Genomic DNA, 15,886 nt, shown 5'->3' with positions numbered 1-15,886 from the left:
ATATATCCTAAACAGTTCAATCTGGTGTGATTTCCTTATCAAAACATTAAAAAAAAAAAAAGATAAGCAAAAGTCATACTCTATCTCCCACTGAACCTGGCTGATAATTAACTTTTATTCTTTTACAGTAACTAGTTATGTTGCATTAGATTTCAACTGCTGTAAAATTACCACAGAAATCACTTCAACTCCCAAATGCTTGATCGCTGAGGTGTGATCTAAGTAAATAAGTCCCATTTCCCTTTCAGGAACTCGAGCTGTGTCGCAGCGCTTTGGGAACGCTTCCAAGCTCTGAATCATGTGTGGAGTCAGTCCAATGGAAAGCGTGGCGTCACTGTTGGGGTGACGTCACGACCAAAAAGCTATAAAAAGCACATGAATGAAGCCAGTGCTAGCTTCTGTTTTTTCAAGAAGCGCTCTGTGTGTGTGTGTTTTTTTGTCCTCTTACGGGTTTCAAGGGGACAAGTGGTAAATGTCTGAGAAAAAGTGAATTAGCAAGCAATCATTCGTAATGTGCCTTGTGAGGGAGCCGGCTGCACACCACTCCTCAAGGGGGGTGCTCTTACTTCTTGTGGTTTTGGCCCCGCTCTCACTGAGGCAGAGCATTGCACTGGTTCCTGAGGCTCGCAGATGGACCTGGCAAAGGAGGCACCGAGGTGTCCAGGCCCTGGAGAGTGTGGTTACGGGTCGATGCCCTGGGTTGTAGAGACACTGGCTAGCTATCTTTCCCCGAGGGTCGCATTGTCCCATAAGGCCTCCACACTGCACACCAAGCCCCTTCATAACACGTCGCCACTGGTGAATAGGGTTTATGCCTCAGCAGGTCAAGCCGCTGCATGCCTGCACACCATGGCAGTGTTACAGGCATTTCAGGCTGACCTTCTGCAAGAGCTAGACATTGCCGGATTTGGCTCTTAAGGCCACAAAGAGACCGCTGTGGCGGTTTATAGCCGCTCTAGTCTCCTCTGAGAGACACCTATGGCTCACCCTATCGGACCTTTCCATGGTTCCTCCCACGTCGCTCTCATTGCTCTCATTGCTGACATAGGACATTCTGGTGAATTGGCAGGAGGGCATGTTGCACCACATTATACGATGCCCGCCCAGCCCCGACACCCCCAGGGACCTGGTACAAACCCTGACACAAAATGTGATTGCATTCGCATCCTGAACTATATTTCGATAATTGGTTATTATTAGCTTGATCAGAGCAAGTAGTGGTCCAGCACCAAGGTGTCGTCCTTAATCACATGAAGGCGCTGGGTTTTCTGCTGAATGGCGAGAAGAGTGTGCTTTCTCCATTACAGAGAACCACTTATCTAGGCATCTTATAGAAGTCAACCCTTATGCGCGCGTTGTGCAGCTCAGGTTTCTGACAACAACGTCCAATGTGATTCCAAATGTCCTCCTGCACATGGGACCCCTTCAGCGATGACTTGGGATCAGTGGGTTCTCACGGAAGGGCCAATTCCCTCCGTAATATCAAGGTCACATTGTGATGCCTACGTGCCTTAGATGTTTGGAAAGACCCCGGGTTCCTATCTCAGGGCCCCGAGTTAGGAGCTCCTAGTCATCGCATAACGCTTACAACTGATGCGTCCCTCATGGGGTGGGGAGTGGTCTTGAGTGGCCACTCCTCCAAGGTCTATGGGAAAGGTTCCATCTACTGTGGCACATAAATTGCCTAGAGATGCTGCCCATGCTTTTAGCTTTGAAGCATTTTCTCCCAGACCTCAAAGATCACTTTGATCAACTGGTCTCATACATCAACCATCAGGGGGGTCTGCGCTCACGCCCCCTAAAAAGGCTGGGATGCCAGATCCTCCTGTAGGCCCACAGGAAGCTCCTCTCCTTTATAGCAACATATATCCTGGGTCACCTGAACGAAGCAGCAAACAGGCTGTCGAGATGGGATGAGACCCAGGGAATTAGCATTGGACACTTACGTTCATGGGACGTTCAAAAGAACATTTTGAAAAATATTTAATTGCTTTAGGATTTGTTATTACAGATTGAATTGTACAAACCTCATTATGCCAGACTGTTAGCCTGCTATTTTAACTATAAAAGGCCAAAGATAATGTGTTGTACAGTTACACAGCAGATGAGGGAAAATGAGCAGTACAAAATTAAACATATAGCCTTGTTCTGAACACTAGGCACAATCGTAAGAGCTAGCATACCGACTGGCTTTGGATAAATAGACATACAAAAAAATGGATTAATAGATCATCACAAACCACCAAAAAAAAGTTTGGGGTTGAAGAGGTCAAACATTAAAACAATTATGATCTATGCTGACTGCTATATTTCTGCCTGATGACTCAACACAGTCTCAAGGCATTTCGTGATATAGTCACAAACTTTAATCTATTGATTTGTGTTTATGAACACGACATTTTCTCTTTTTTCATATCATTCAGAACCACTGCCTCCATCTGGCTTTATCTCTATAGCACTGGAGGCAGAGGATCATGGGTAATGCTGACAGAAATGCTAAAGGTAATCTTTTTTCCACATTTTATCAGAGAATAAGGCAGAAAATGTACGGTTAGGGTAAGGGTTGGGGTTATACTGTAATACACGTGTGTGTCTCTTATTAACGCAGTCTACTAAATTAACCGGGAGAATATATTTACTGTATTTTGACTTGAAGGAACCACCGATGATGTTTTTTTACGATAGAGAGTAGCTTACCCAAATATGAAGCAGTAAAAACAAGGAGATAAAAACTCCTTTTTTAAATGGTAAGTAATGGTGCTTGAAGATTAAACAATCAATAACAATTAAGAAAAAAAAACAATACAGTGTCTTTGGTATCCAGGGCAGAAAGAAAACTTTAGCGGAGGCACCAAAAATACTTCCTATTTAAATTAATTGCATAGAAATTCGTCCTCAGTGACACAAAAAAGAAGGAAATTCGTGTCTATGAACACGAATCAATTGATTCAATTTTGTGACTATATCACGAAATGCTGTAAGACTGGGCTGGATGAATGAAAGCTAAATTGCCACTTGTAGGTATCCGGCTTCTCAATACAACATGCGTTCTCTGTTCAACCTAATGTTCTCATTTTCCCTCTCCATTGAGACAACCAGTAATATATTGGCTGCTTGACTAAAAGCAACCTTGCACTGCACTTCCTCTTCATGTCACATTCACCCATAGCCTTCTAATTTTTCTCATCATTGAGAACAATGCTGCTGAACAATGAAACTACAAAGGCGAATAAAAACAGCATTGTAACAAGACCGTGCAAACATGACCACTTTCCTCAACAGAAATTCAATAAAGAGTCAGTAGTGTCTGTCATTTGACATGTTCAGTATTCTATCAGACCGTGCAATGCTCAGAAAAACTGTAAAAAATGCCAATAGTTGCATCTCAACATCTACCGGCATCAGATAGCATGTTAAATGTGAAAGTTCATGACAGTACAATTAAAAAACACTGAACAAGTATGGTTTGTTCAGAAGGGTTGTCATGAGAAAGCTTCTTTCTAAAAAAAAAAAAGTACATGACTAACAGCTAAGGAGTGCAAAGTGAACTAACAATAATATCATTTGGACAGAAAAGGCCAAAGTGGAAATGTTTGGTCATAATGCACTGCGCCACATTTGATGTTAACCAAACACAGCATATCAGCGTAAACACCTCATACCAAGTGTCAAGCACGGTGGTGGAAGACTGATGATTTGAGCTTGTTTTGTAGCATCAGGACCTGGCAATCATTGACTCAACCTTTAACTCCTTTGTATACCAAAATACTCTGGAGTCAAATATCATGCCATCTGTCCGACAATCTGGCCAAAATTGTGTCATGCAGCAGGACAATGATCCAAAGCACACCAGCAAATCTACATCAGAATTGCAGAAAATTAACAGAATGCAGGTGTCGCAATCCAGACCTGTCAACCCGATATATAAAATCCAGACCTGTCAACCTGACTAAAATGCTGTGGCAGGACCTAAAGAGAGCTGTTCATAAACAAATGCCTGCAAACCTCAATGAACTATAGCAAAATTCCTCGACAATTATGTGAGAAACTGATCTATCATAAATTCATAAAAAAATCATTCACACAAAAAAATTCACATAATTCATTAAAATCATAAAATATCTTGTCTTTTAGATGAGCATAATCACTAAGACTCAAATCTGCCTAAAACTGTTTTTATTTAAATTACATATAAAAGTTTTTCGTCCAACAATATTTAATAAATAAGATAGTGCCACGTTAACGTGCACTGCTGTTAGAGAACATACAAGACTAGTGTCTTTTATTAACAAGGACAGTGGATGCAATTGTGAAAAATATACAAATGAAAAGAAACAAAATAAGGAAATTAAACACTAAACAACAAACAAGACAACAACAAACCCTTATTACTTGAGTGTAAGTCAACAACCCGTGAAAGATAAAGCGTGCAGTGAACTGTGAGCGTAAGTGCTAATTACTGTGAACATGTTTCAGAGCACAAACAAACCCATGGCATGGTACACTGAGGTGTAGTGGCTTGAGAAAAAAATAGTCCCTATCCATAATCCTCACAACTAACACCAGCAAACATAGCAACAAAAACTGATGTTAGCTACTTAATTAACTATTTAGCTAAAACGTACTTTTTCTCAGTTGCTTTGGAGCGTTTCTCAGATCAGAAATAAAATTCTCAAAACTACTTGTTCAAACTCAACATCATTTAGTCATTTGTGCTCATCATAAGAACATTTCTTGTTGCTTTGATCAAATTGTGAATTCTTTTGTACATCATTTAACCGATTGTGTACAAGTGTCTGCTATTTCCTACATTATCAGTTGTTTATGTCATGGTGTTAAAAAATATATTTTACTGGTTTTACCTGAATAATTTTAACCCCTGAAACATCTCAGCATCAGTTCATTGCATAAGTCATTGAATGCAAAATGGTCAAACCAGTTGTCATCATCTGTCATCTAAAATACCTATTGAACTTTTTTTTTTGTAAATGTGACTTAAATTGATGAATTGTGCAGCTGAATCTTGAATGTCACTAATGAAGGCGAGTGAACGGCATCAGATCAACCAATAATCAACTAGTTCTCTAAAACAAGTTAAAGGTGGATCTTGTGAACCTTCAGTTGGAGAGTGTATACAGACAGAGCAAAACACAGAATCATACATTCTGAAAATGGATAAACAACTAAGAAACAAACGAACACTTGTACAGTACAGTAAAAGTGTGAATCCTTTCCGATTCCAGGATTCCAGTCTCTTGCAATCAATTTAATTAAATTGTGCTGCTGAAATTCATACAGAAGAAACAGAAGAAATTCATTTTTTTTGCATTTTTAATCATTATAATACAAACTATAGTTTATATCAAGAAATCCTGAAAATGTGCAGCGTCATACTGACAACATGCCTAAACATTTTGATGATCTTGTTGACAAGGACAACGGGACTTTTAATTCTGATGGTAATGAGATGTTCATTGACACAAATACTTACTTTTGAGAGATGAACTGATGATTTTAAGAAATATTCAGGCTTTTGCAAGAAATCCAATGTTTTGTACTGTTTGTACAAATTGGTTTGAGAATGCACTTACTGGTTTGCAAATATTAAGGACGATTCGAGAAATGCTCCAAAGCAGCTGAGAAAAACTCTAACAGATATAAAAATGAAACACATTACCCATCCTGCCCAATGAGACAGAAGTTTTATTCAGATTGGCCTCATGTTATTTGCTTTTTCTGACTGGGGTGAATGTTTTTCTTTTCTGACTGATCTATTGGTCAGAATATTAACATTATTAGGCTTCAATTTAAATGCAGCTCCTAAAAATTTCACAGCGGTTTTGAAGGGAACCAGGTGACCACATGCACTATACGAGGTGGTATTCCCTGAAGATAAAGATGCGGCTCAAAGGTCGCCTTTTTGACACTATTGTGGAGATCCAGCTGGACTCGCAAGATGAGCTTGACACGCTTCGAAAAGAAGACTTCCAGGACATATTCTAGAAGTGGCAGGAATGCTGGTAGCTGTATTGCTGTGCAGGGGACTATTCTAAAGGTGATAGTGTGTCTTCTTCTTCTTTCAGCTTCTCCCATTAGAGGTCGCCACAGCAGATCATCCCTCTCCATACCCCCCTGTCCTCTACATCTGCCTCTTTCAAAACAACTACCTGCATGTCTTCCCTCACCACATCCATAAACCTCCTCCTTGGCCTTCCTCTTTTCCTCCTGCCTGGCAGCTCCATCTTCACCATTCTCCAACTTATACACCCCATGTCCCTCCTCTGCAAATCTCTCACACTTTTTCCCCAAAACGCCCTACATGCACTGTCTCTCTAATAAACTTATTTTTAATCTTGTTTATCCTCATCACTACCAATTATGATCATAGCATGTTGATAGTGTGTAAATGTACATAAATACATACATTTACCTTCTTGTAAACAGAGCTAGTATCAAAACTTTTTCATACCATCTCGTACTCCTCCATGGAATCTCACCAATGTATTGGAGTTCCTCAACCTCTTTGCAGCACATGCGGGGATGTTATACTGAAATGGATCTCTCAACACTCACACTACATTTTTTGGGGTGACCTCAAACCCTGGGTTTCTGCCCAAAGGTGAATAACTTATAGCATAATTTGCTGAGCATTCATTGACATGTCAAAGAATAACCTTTGGTATTATTTGAACCAGTCTGTTGAACCAGTCGAGCTCCCCTGTCTAAACATAGCTCACTGAGTAGTGGACGTCACCTTGGCCTACAGAAAGGCTGGACACCAGATAAATATCATGACGTGCCACACAGACCAAGCAGAAAGTTGGCAAAAAGGTTAGGAACCATAGGAACTAATTGTATCTTATGGTCCCTGCATCTTGGCATGTGTGATCTAATCTCCCTTGGCAGTTGTCCAGTTGTTCAACATCTTAATCGGTTTAGTCATCTTGCATGCTTGTCTTTATGTACAGTTAGCTGGGGTCAGTGAACATGTGATTCTGCAGAGTTAGCTGGTTCTGCTGGCCCACCCAGTCCGATGATATGGGAATTAACTCTGTATGCATGGTTGAATGCATCCTTCATTCGGTTTAACATTAAGTCTATTGTATATCACCTGGATTACCTGGAAAGGAGTCAGGTTTCTCCCTTTTCTCAAATTAAACACAAATTATTTAATTATTTTCATTTATTTTTTTCAATGTTCTTGAGATACAGGTTGAATGTACAACTGCTCCCTTTCTAAAAAATGTTTGTATTTTATAAATCCTTGATTGCTGATTTGTGCTTTATCTTAACAGTAGTGTTTTACAGTTCCCACAGACAAGCTATAAGATATGTAGCATACAGTGTATAGCCGGTTCATTAAAATTTTATTGCTGACTGGTCTTAATTCTTCTCCTCTGAAAGAGAAAGTGGTAAGCCACTTTTGCATTTTCTGGACCTCATATTTCTTTCTGTTGGCTGTAGACAAAAAATGATCAGAAAACAAAACCTTTGTTTTTGTTAAAATTATTAACAAAATAATTTGTATAAATGTTGCCATTTAAATTTTGCCTTGCGCTTCAATGTATTGTCAGGTACACTGTATGGACAAAACAATTAAGCCCCCTGACCTTTACAGCCATTTTATATTATTATAAGCTCCACTCTTCTGGGAAGATGTTCCACTAGATTTTGGAGTGTACTTGGAGATTTATGCTCATTCAGTCACAATGTCTTTAGTAAAGTCAGGTACTTTTCATTCATTAAAGAAGCCAAACCTGTTCCAAAGCGTTCTTAATAAAACGTTTGGCTTGAGATTTGACAATAAGTTAAAGCTTTTCTAAAATCTCTTCCTGGAAAGGATTTTACACAGAGTTCTTATATTTGTGTTCAAATTTAAGCCTAGATCATTATCATGTCACCAGATTTGTGAGATTCTTCACCTCTGCCCTAAAATGCACCCGTCATTGTAAACAAAAGCGCAAATATAATGCTGTGGTTGCTGATATAACTGGTTGTACAATCATGTGTAAACAGGCAATACAGCTTTGAACCAACCCATTGGTATTGGTGTGTTTCCTTAGATAAGTGTGGAGCAGAAATTGATGCCAGGTTTTACAAGCTGAGGTATCTGACCATTTGAAAATCCAATATCCTGCTTATAGACTAAACTCTACAAGCAGGGGGGGAAGAAAAGTGGTTGCATTGTTTCATCAGTCAGCCAAATGTTAAACACAACACAAGCAGACAATAAACCGACCCACATTACTAGTATCAACACTGCTAATCAAGTTCCAATTTTGCCCATAACTTTCACATATGCCGAACAGGCATATCATTATGACCACCGACAGGTGAAGTAAATAACACTGATTATCTCTTCATCATGGCACCTGTTAGTGAGTAAGAGAGATTAGGCAGCAAGCGAACATTGTGTTCTCAAAATTGATGTGTTAAAAGCAGTGGTGGACAAATTACACAAAGCATGTACTAGAGTAAAAGTCTGCAGTGGTCAGTATAAATCAAAAGTGGTCCAAGGAAGGAACGTTGATGAAACCGGTAGGGTCACGGGTGGCCAAGGCTGATTGATGCAGGTGTGGGGGCGAAGGCTGGCCCATGTGGTCCAGTCCAACACTTCTGCAGCTCAAATTGCTGTTAAGTTAATGCTGGTTCTGATAGAAAGGGGTAACAGAACAGTCAGGGTGCCCATAATGTCAAAATGTTATGCCGGATCAGTGTATCTCAAGCCAGTTTGAACTAAACCCTGATGTGTTTTTCCTTCCTTGAGCAGGACCAAATTCATTTAGTTCACAGGGTCTGATTTTTAAAAAGAAAGTTAAGGCATGAGAGTAAATTGATCCAGCTCTAGTTTAAAAGCTTTAGAGTTTGAATATTTTCTATGCAAGAAGTTAAACAGGCCTGTGAGATGCAAACTGCTGTAGCAAAGAACTGAAGAACTAAAGACATTTGGAATATTTGGGGGAAAAAAAAGATAGAAAGAAATGAAAAACAATGCTGGCTACAGTAAAAAAAAAAAAAGAAATTATTACAGAAATTATTACTAAAATGATTTCATTTATTACGAAGCACTGGTTTAAGTAATTTTATATCATTTTTGGAATCATTTTCATCAAAGTGCTCACCTACTGGTTAACCCTTATCACATAACATCTACCATGTGAGGAGGGTAGGGCTGGCATGTGTTTCCCCTGAGACACCTGATGTCAGACTTTCAAGTTGCTGCTCATGCGACATCCCAGGGTGGAGTAACACACTGGGACAATACTGCATATTCTAAATGAATGAGCTCACAGACATCATACGATTCACTCATGTTGCCCTGAATGCCAGGGGAGAGAGAGTAACAACATCTCTTCCACCCTGACAGCATGGGAGTCTCAGCTCCCAGCTAAAAATGGCTTTCTGGTTAATTAAAGTAGGTCCATTGTGGAAAATCTTTTTTTTTTTTTTTATTTAAAGGCCATGATTCATAGGACAAAAAGCACAATGTGTTTGCAATTAAATATTCCAAACCTACGAAATCTGATTGTCAAATTCTTTTTTTTATTCAACTTTTTAACTTTCATTCTACTTTTTGAAAAAGTATCAATTTAGCGAAATTGGTACAAACTGGCAGGGCTGAGAAAGTATAAAGGTTACAATCCAAAGGTAAATTATAGGACGGTATGTACAGCAGTTTATTTGATACCTGCTAATTCATTCAGAAAAAAAGTTTTTGCTTTTTTCAATCTAAAACGTCATTAAGATGATTATAGCGTGACCACAATTGTGATTCATAGGTTTATATGTAGCGCCACTGACTATTTTTTTTATTGTTCTATTTATTTATTGAATCGACAAACACTAATGGTTTACATTCTGTGAACATCATGTATTAGTTTGTTTTGCCTGTTTGTAAACACCTGCTATATGAAAAAAATCAGCTCATGATGTGCTTTTCATTTGGCTGCCACAATTAGATCGGTTAAACCCTAAGCAACGTCATATAGTCTGTTAATCAAAAGATAACTCTGGTCTGATCATTGCTGCCTTCTGTCAACTGACTTCTTACACTTCTGCCTTGACAGCTCATTTATCTGGAGGACATGCAAAGAGCAACAACCCTTAAGGCTCACGAACACATGCGGCACAGTTCATCCGCCTGCATCTGCCTTTTGCTCCCTATTCTAAATGAGCACAAAGCAGCTATTTTCAGAGTAACCGTTTCTAAACAAGTACTAAAAGTACAGCATGGAATTAACTTCATTAATAGCTTATGCTAACAGAAACATGAATTCGTCTAATAGACTTAAAATATCAACGTGTTAGACATGAAATTCTGATGGACAAAACATTAGATCTGACTTTTCCAGCCATATGTGATTCTTCCCCATGTAATTCAATTTGAACTAGGAGACCCAGACCTGTTCTAGCATGACAATGCTCCTGTACACAAAACCAGCTCCTGAAGCACCTGAAGATATGCTTTACATGAGTTAGAATGGAAAATCTGATATAAAGCCTCAACTGACCTCAACTCTATTGAACAATTTGGGATGAATTGGATTGCTGACTGTACTCCAGGTCTCCTCACTTTACCTACATCAATACCTGACTTTACTAGAACCTAAATAAGCACAAATCCCCAAAAGCACACTCCAAAATCCAGTGGAACATCTTTTCCAGAAAAGTGAAGGGAATTATAACAGCAAATAGGCTCAGGTGTCCAAAGACTTTTGCTCATGTAGTGTATATCACGCCCAAGATACAATATAATATTTACTATGTTACTGGTGTTTGTGCTATTCGGCTTGGCATCATACATCTTTTATGATAGATTTATGTTGTTCTCTTATTATGTTCTCTTATAACCTTAAATCGCTGAACGCTGTGCTGTAGTGGATCAAAAGCCAATCATTATTCCAAAGAATGCACACACTCGCACACGCTCACTCACATCTGCAGATAAACTGGCGTCGAAAATTTGCCTCCTGGCATATTTTTTGGATGGTGGGAGGAAACCAGAGAACCTGCCAATTAAAAATGGTAAGTACACATAAAACGCCACACAGACAGTAACCCAAGCTCATTTTTTTTTTATTCAGCAGCTAATAAAACCAGAGGCTTTACACAGTTCCTGTGAACAAAATCCTCAGGTTGATATTAGATCCTGTAGTTTATGTTCTTGCACATGTCAAGTGTCTTTCCTGCATAACAAACAGAATGTTGGGGAAAATCATGAAGGTGATTTCCTAATATGCAATTGCGATCACTTCTAGATAAATCTAAATAATCCTTACCCATAAAGCCTTACTTGTTCTAGAATCAAGCAGTGATGTGGTAAATGAGTATTACATAACATTGTTTTTTTTAGGTTTCTATGGCAGATACATAGGGCTGGATGACCAATCTCAAACATCCACAGAATATCTAGAAAATTTCATGGTTGTACGAATCCAATTCCTAAAAGGTTGGGACAAAGTGCAAAATTTAAATAAAATCATTGTAATGATTTGCAAATCTTATCAATCCATATTCCATTTACATTAAAACAAAACACATATCAAATGCTTAAACTAAACTGAATATATACCATTTTAAGGAAAAGGTCATTTGAAACTTGATGGCTGCAACAGCTCTCCAAAAAGTTAGGACAGGGCCATGTAGCATCACGTCTTCTGTCCATATACATCTGGAAAATGAGGAAAAGAGTTGCTGAAAATTTGGGAGAGGAATGTTGTCCCATATGTGTCTGATACAGGATTCTAGTTGCTCAACAGGTCTGGGTGTTCTTTGTTGTGTTTTTTGTTTCATGATGTGCCAAGTGTTTTCAAATGGAGAAAGGGCTAGACTGCAGACATACCAGTTCAGCACCTGGACTCTTCTACTACAAACTCATACTATTATAATAGATGCAGTATGCAGTTAGCATTTTCTGCATTAAAACCTGTATATACCGTTCAGCATTAAAAGAGCCTCTCTTAATGTCCAAGCTTTGAACTGAGCACTGATAACAAGCCAGATGGTCCTTCTCCTCTTTAGTCCGGCGTACATGGTGTCCATGGTTTCCAAAAAGAAATACAATTTTGATTCGTCTGACCCCAGAACTGAGAAATGAGTTTTGGCCCAGAGAGGATGTCTGCTTTTTTGCATCATGTTCACGCATGCCTTCTTCTTTGCATGACAGAGATTTGACCTGCATTTATGGAGGACATGGTAAACTCTGTTCACAGACAATGATTTCTGGAGGTGTTAATGATCCCAGGCAATCATTCCATTACAGAATCATGACTGTTTTAAATGCAGGGCCGCCTGAGGGCCCGAAGATCAATCAATTTTATTTTATTATTCTGAAATTGTTTCACAATTTTTAAACCCAATCATCTTACTGACCTGTTGTCAATTAAACTAATAAGTTGCATAATGTTTCTTTAACGGTTAAATATCTCTTTTATTTAATTTTTAATTCATAAAAAAATTGTTGACCTTATTTTTTTTCCTTAAAATTGTACATTTCCTCAATTTAAACATTTGATGTTTTCCATGTTCTATTGTGAATAACATATGGTCTTATACCATTTGGGGGAGTGGTAGATCCTGTGGTTAAGGCGCCGGGTTACTAATCAGAAGGTCGGGGGTTCAAGCCCCGGTATCACTAAGCTGCCACTCTTGGGCCCTTGAGCAAGGCCCTTGACCCTCTGTGCTCCAGGGGCACCATATCATGGCTGACCCTGCGCTCTGACCCCAGCTTCTGAGCAAGCTGGGATATGCGAAGAACAAAATTTCACTGTGCTCTAATGTATATGTGACAAATAAAGGCTATTCTATTTACGAGATTTGCAAATCATTGCATTTTGTTTTTATTTACACTTTACACAGTGTCTTGACTTTTTTTGGAATTGGGGTTGTATATAGTGCCCTACTATGGTTCTCTGGTGGAATAGCAGATTCACATCCCATGCTATAACCTCCGTGCCAAGCAGGGAACCAACCCAATCACTTGAGGGTTGAACACGCAGTGCAGTCTTACTGCCAACTCCGAGCCTTTTTAAAATGTTGCGTCAGAAAGGGCATCCAGAGTACAACCTGTGCCAAATCAAATAAACAGACTGATAATAAGCGGTCAAGTCAAGTCAAGTCAAGTTTATTTGTATAGCGCTTTCACAACAGACATTGTCTCAAAGCAGCTTTACACAAATCAACAGTGATGGTGAATGGTGTGAATTTGTCCCTGATGAGCAGCCGTGGCGACTGTGGCAAGGAAAAACTCCCTTAGATGTTATGAGGAAGAAACCTTGAGAGGAACCAGATTCAAAAAGGGAACCCATCCTCATTTGGGTGACATCAAGAGTTTGATCATAAATCTTTCAACAATAAAGAACACTGGAGAGTGAGAACTAACATGATTACTGGAGTATAAGATTATAAGTGAAGCGGTGTGGCAATGCCTAACCGGTGTGGCTCACAGAAAAAAAACATAGTATAACAACAATATAGTTCCTTACAACAGGATTCCTAATAGAAAAGGGTTTCAAATACAGTCATAATCGAATAAACCCTTTTTTTTAATTCCAGTTAATATAATAGTTTTAAAGGGTTTTTTTGGGAGGCAATAAAATCAGAAACCTGTTTTTATTTTTCACGTTTACACTGTGGGTGTGATTACAGTTATACTAGTGGTTCTGGCGTATTAGCAGAAGGTGTGACCTAAATGGTAAATCAACCATCAGCACTTTTTTGGATATATTCAAACGCAAAAGATTAAATATAAAACAACAATTCCACTACACCAGAAAACCATATATTCATAGAGCTCAGTTGGGGTCAGCACAGGGGCATCGTCATGTTGAATCAGGTTCAAGTCTCCTAGTTCAAGTGAAGGGAAAATACAATGCAACCACTTCCGCATTTTATACAATTGCGTCCGGCTTTGTGGTAACCATTTGGAGAAAAATCACATTCCTGTGAAATGTGGGTGTCCTAATACTTTTGTTCATATAGTGTATTTCAGACACAAATGAAAACTGTGTGCTGTGTCGAGTTTCTACAGTCGATTTGATTGTAACGCTCGCACCAGATTTCCAGCCTGATAACATTATCTTGAGAATGACAGACTACTTTGGGGTGAACAATCGGATGCAGAGTTTGTTTTTTTTGTTTTTGGCTTTAACGAACACACTCAGACACACGCTATTTTTATGCTTTTTCATACTGAGCCTCCAAATCTAGAAATTTCTGGTAATACAGTGCACAAATATCAGCCTCAGCTCAATTCGACCACTTGTAGTGCATCCCATAGCCTGTTAGGACTTACCTTCTGGGGTCTGATTTTTCTGTAATGTAATTATGTTCAAATGATTTATATACAGGTGAAAGATTAGATATTAAGGACCCCACCTTGGCAACAAGGTAAGTACGGTGTGACAGGTGTACAGTAATTCAGGGTTAGGAAGAAAACCAGAGATCAGTGCTTCAGTCCTTGAACAAGTAGATTTTGATGTGGAACAGGGAATTCATGCACATACCCAAAGACATGTCCACATCAGCAGTGGACATTGGTACAGGATATTATATAAGACAAACTGTCCATGGTAAATGTCCTGCCAGGTCAGAATGTGACTCAGAGACAGACATGGGGATTAAACTGGAGACAAACAGATGTTAAAGGTTGCCAGAACACAGAATACCACCCAGCAGCGTTTCATTAATAGTTACAAAAAAAAGTTTTGCAAGCACATAAATAAACAAACAAACAATTCTGCTTTCAAATCGCAAATATGCATTGATGAATGAAGCGCGGTGCAACAAACACAGCAACTTCTGGTCCTTACCTGTCAGAATGAGCGCCTCCAGGAGCTTTATTCACCTTATCCGAAAACCACTGCACCTCCTAATATATCCAAATAAACGCTCCTCGGTCATGTCAAGACCTACAGGCAAATAAAACCTTCCTCATATGTTACCTACTGACTGCCGCTGAACTCTAATCTATTTAAAGGACAGGGACAGTGTCGGCATATTCAGCAGCGTCTCCGTTTCTTAAAAGGCTGAGTTGATTAGCGCTGTGCTCCGCTGAGCCTCCGCCACATCGCTCGCTCGGTGTGAAGGCGATTCTCTCTCTCCAGCTGACTGCACGTCTTTCCGCCCGCACGCGTATTAAAGCGGATTCGAGCCGCATCCCAAACGGCTCTCTAATTGGTTCAATGGCGCACTACGTAGGACATAGCGAGGCCAAGCGTTTATAGAGTGTGTAGTGCACTTCTGTAGGTAGAAGGGGTCTATTTTGGAGTGACATTTGATGCGCGACAACCAGGCTGTAAGTACACTACACCATACAATAATATACTACTCTATTATTTTATTCTATGCTATTCTACACCACACTATACCATACTATACTATAACACACTATACTATACTATACTACACTACACTACACTACACTACACTAGACCATTCTGAACTATACTATATAATTTTATTCTATACTATACTATACTATACTATACTATACTACACTACACTACACTATACCATTCTGAACTATACTATATAATTTTATTCCATACTATACTATACTATACCATACTACACTACACTATACCATTCTGAACTATACTATATAATTTTATACTATATTATACTATACTATACTATACTTTACTTTACTATACTATACTGTACTGTACTATACTATACTATACTATAATATAATATAATATACTACATTATACCATACCATACTACACTACACTATACCATTCTGAACTATACTATAAAATTTTATACTATACTATACTATACTTTACTTTACTATGCTTTACTATACTATACTATACTATACTATAATATAATATAATATAATATAATATAATATACTATACCATACCATACCATACTACACTAT

The 15,886-nt window shown here is 38.8% G+C and overlaps 1 protein-coding gene across 2 annotated transcripts in view; it reads right to left on the bottom strand.

Annotated features, from left to right (window-relative positions):
- LOC124378673 (prolactin receptor-like) overlaps positions 1-15,114 on the bottom strand; it is a 41,863-nt gene extending 26,749 nt beyond the window's left edge. For both annotated transcript variants that reach the window (XM_046838426.1, XM_046838427.1), the window contains exon 1: positions 14,811-15,114. The gene's annotated coding sequence lies outside the window, so the exon portion shown is untranslated. The remainder of the gene's footprint in view (positions 1-14,810) is intronic.
- Between the last annotated feature and the right edge of the window lie 772 nt (positions 15,115-15,886).

Source organism: Silurus meridionalis, chromosome 24 (genome assembly GCF_014805685.1).
Source record: "Silurus meridionalis isolate SWU-2019-XX chromosome 24, ASM1480568v1, whole genome shotgun sequence".
NCBI classification, from domain to species: domain Eukaryota; kingdom Metazoa; phylum Chordata; class Actinopteri; order Siluriformes; family Siluridae; genus Silurus; species Silurus meridionalis.
This window is presented reverse-complemented; position numbering and strand designations above follow the sequence as displayed.